The sequence below is a fragment of the Mesitornis unicolor genome, unplaced genomic scaffold (genome assembly GCF_000695765.1).
Source record: "Mesitornis unicolor isolate BGI_N332 unplaced genomic scaffold, ASM69576v1 scaffold9124, whole genome shotgun sequence".
Taxonomy (NCBI): Eukaryota; Metazoa; Chordata; class Aves; order Mesitornithiformes; family Mesitornithidae; genus Mesitornis; species Mesitornis unicolor.
This window is the reverse complement of record NW_010182029.1, coordinates 341-4,607: the sequence shown is the minus strand read 5'-3', so window position 1 is coordinate 4,607 and position 4,267 is coordinate 341.

Genomic DNA, 4,267 nt, shown 5'->3' with positions numbered 1-4,267 from the left:
TTCAGATGACTGTATTAAGCACAGGCTAAGTGACCAAGCAATTGCAGAAGCTGTCATAGACTACAGAGGTTAGGTTTGACTCATTCATAGTCTTAGACTTATGTAAAATTCACTAAAATTTAATGAAGTTTTCCTGTCCCACTTCAGCCTACACTTGCTGAAAAATAGCTTAGCTGTAAAACAAACAAACAATCAAATATCCAAGGTTCTTTCCAGTTTTTGTCTCACACCAGTTACTATCTAAATTACAAATAAGTGGTAGTAAAAAAGGTGGAATAAGTACTTCTGAGAATTCAAACCAAAACAGAAGTTTGAGGGAATGTTCTTGTTTTGGCTGGGATAGAGTTAATTTTCTTCATAGTAGCTAGTATGCAGCTATGTTTTGGATCTGTGCTGAAAAAAGTGTTGGCAATGCAGAGATGTTTTCATTATTGCTGAGCAGTGCTTATGCAGAGTCAAGACCTTTCCTGCTTCTCACATCACACCACCAGCGAGTAGGTTGGGGATGTACAAGAAGCTGGGAAGGGACACAGCTGGGACAGCTGACCCCAACTGACCAAAGGGATATTCCATACCATGTGACATCATGCTCAACATATAAAGCTGAGGAAAGAAGAAGGAAGCAGGGGAAGTTTGGAGATATGGCATTTGTCTTCCCAAGTAAGCATTACGCATGTTGGAGCCCCGCTTTCCTGGAGATGGCTGAACACCTGCCCGCTGATGGGAAGTAGTAAATTAATTCCTTGTTTTGCTTTGCTTATGTGCGTGGCTTTTGCTTTACCTATTAAAATGTCTTTTATCTCAATTCATGAGTTTTCTCACATTTACTATTGATTCTCTCCCCCATCCCACTGGGGGGAGTGAGCGAGCAGCCATGTGCGGCTTAGTTTTTGTCTGGGGTTAAACTACAACAGAGGCGGCAAAAAAATGAACCCACAACTCCAAGAAAAACCTGCTATAATAAGGAATTTTCATTTATTTGTTACTTTTGTCTGTGGCACACTACAAAACTAAAAATTCTGTTTGACTGAAAGCTAATGAACTTATGAAGGATTTCGGCATGGAAATCTGTTACAGAAAGATTTCATTTGCTCAGCCTGCATCTGCATTCACTATATAAAACTATAATAATTAACATATATTTAGTCAGGTGAATTTTTTTTGCAGCAACAAATAACAGTGGACATGAGGACAGTGACACCGTTGCCGCTGGTGTTATACTAACGTTATGCTACACTACTTAAAGCATTGTAAGTGAAGTAAAGTAAAGGCGAGTTTGTCTTATCTTCCTCAGTGGATTCAGGGCTTCTAAAACAGATTGTTTCTGAAATTTTGGCTGTCACAAAACATGGTGATCAAAGATTGATTTACACACAAAGTTTCATCTTCAACCTGCTTTCAGTAATTTAAAATATTGTATTTAATAAAGCAACCAGAATATAACCCAACACAACTTAAATCTGAACAGAATAAGTAATAGTAAATATGACACTCATAAAGCCATTGTCTGAATAGAACAATGCCTCTCCTATTCTTGTCAGCTTTTTCTTGAAACAGGTTATAGCAGTCATTTCTTCCTGCTTCTAAGTTACCTCTTCGTAAGACAAGCCGTGGTGACTTAGTAATCATTTTTGAAAGGAATTCATTCCCTTTTAGCACTGATTACCAGAATCACCAGAGGCAGGCAGAGATGCTACAGAGGATTTTCTCTGTTGATTTTGCCACCTCACTGCAATGAATGACACCCCAGAAAAAGCTGACAGGGTACTGGCGTGGAGACAGGTCTCAGGTGTCGGCAGGAGCAGCCATGCTCATTTTCACTTGTCATCTGAGGCAACATACACACACATACCAAGGTCAAAGCTCACCCCTTAATAGTTTCCTCTACATGTGTCCTCCAACATACACTTGGTGGGCTCTCCACACAGGGGTAAATGCAAATCCACTTTCTTCAAGAGTGGAGCCACATTGGTCAGGACCCAATATTTTCATTAGGCATACTCAAAAAAGATAAGCAAAATCATACCAGATCTGTAGTGACCTCAATTGACTTAAATTTCAACTAGCAGTATTTGACTCTAAATAAGATAAGAAGAAATGGAATTTCTTTCTGGAGCTATTTTAAGGGCAATGACTACTATATATAGAGCCAGAATAAATTGCTGAAGTTGAATTTAAAAGACAGGCATATTTTTGGTTTGCTGTTTCCAAGTACATTCTCATCTGTTCTGAAGACTGAACAACAAAAGAAGAAAAACTATAGTAAAGAACCCCATCCTTCTGCAAGCAAACCTAAGGTTTTTCAGTATAGAAGACACCACCAAAGGAAAAACAAACTGTGCCACTAGAGTTTCAGCTGTTTTCATATTAAAGCATAAAACCTATCTCTGAGTATTGCCTGAAGGAGTGTAAACTCAAGTCTCCTGCATTTTCAGAATTTCTGCTATTCTGAGGCAGTTCTAAAAACAGTCTCACTTTTGCGCTTGGTTTCTCTGATTGCACGTTATATTGCTCTTACTTATGTGAATGAGGTTAAATTATGGAAAAACCTGTATGTTTGCACAGATAAGCTTGCTAAGCTATCCAGGTTTGGGCTTTGGAGAAAGTGATGTAAACACTGAACCATGCTACGTCACTGCAGTACAATTTAATTTGAAATTTCAAGTAGATTGGCTTTGAAGGTGCTGTCACATTGGTATTTAGTGTATAGGACTTCCAATAAACTATTTCCCATTCTGTCTGTACTGTATGCTATAAGAAATCTTTATGTGCACTGAATCTTATAAGTATTTCTTAGATGAAACCAAGGTGCAATCTCTGTTTTACCATTTTCTCAGTCATTTTTTGAGGAGTACCTATTCTCTAGAAGAAAAACACAGACTGTAAAGTGTTTTTATTTACTTCTACCTAGAGGTGTTTTAGCACTGGAAAATCCATCTCACAAGGCACACTTAGAGAAACATAAATTTTGGTTGCCATGCTAACAGGAAATCACTCACTTGAGGCCAGTAAAACAAAAGTGCATAAATGGCATTTTCTTGTAAAAATAGGGAAATAATAGATTAACAAGGCTGCAGGGTTCACCAACTGCAGCGAATTTCACAGTTCAGCCCCTGCAATTTTCTGTCATGTTTAAGCCTCCAGAGCATCGACTGCTTCTTTCCAACAGGACTACAGCTTCTGTCCGACCACCACAACAGTCAGGATCCTGCAGGTGTAAACCCAACGCAGTGATGAACCCCACCACCCACTTTTTTTTTTTTTTTAATTTATAAGATGTCCCATAGCTCTTTTCACCGTGCCCTCCTCCTATTTACCTGCCTTTCGCCATCCTCCAGGTCCCCCCTGGCAGGACCTGAACCTTCCCAGGAGGGTCCTTGCAGACTGCATAGGAGGGAATCAGGGTCCCCTCCGGGCACAGTGGGAACACCCGAGATGCGGCCGCCGGTAGCGGAGGGGAGCAGTGATGTCCCGCGGAGTCGACTACCCCGTTGCGCGGCTCTCTTCCCCCAACCCGTGTGCGTGGGGCCGAAAGCAGGCAGCCCCTGTGCGTTGCACTGCCAAAGGGAGTCCTCAGACTCGTTCAGGAGCCATGGGTGCGGGGGCAAGGCCAGCGAGGCTCCCACCCGCGGCCGTCCTCGCCTTTGCGCGAAGCAGACGGCGGACGCACAGCTTCCTACTCCGCCGCGCCGCTACGGAGTGGTCCCTGCCCGTTATCCATCCCCGGTGCCCCGGGCGCTCTTCTGTCCTGTAGGTGTCACACCGCACCCAACACCGAGGGATGCCGCTTCCCGCGGCAGCGAGGGGAAATAAAACACATTTACTATGTAGAAGGTAAAGAAAGGGATCTTAGCTCCTCTGGGCTGTGACCAAGGAGGTGCACAATGCCGCTTTATGCTTGTGTCGGCACAGAAGTTACCTCAAACCGTCTTAGGGACTTTTTTTTTCTTTTTTTTGGTTGAGGGACAAGAAGGCAATCAAAGATTCAGAAAGACAATATATCAAAATTGACGAGAACTTACTTGGTTTAGGTGCATGCGTTGACAGCCAGTATCCTCCTTCAACAGTTTTAAGAGGTCACATTTTCCCTTGGAAGTAGTACCCTTTCCAATCCTTTCTGTAAATTAAATCCCTTTAAAAGGTGTTCGTTTTATTTCACTGCTTCTCGTCTGTCTTAGCCACTTTTCCCCATTTTTACTTTATTTTCTTCATGTTTGCCACACGTGCAGCCACTCTGGGATACACGCCCACGCGTTAACGGGTGTCC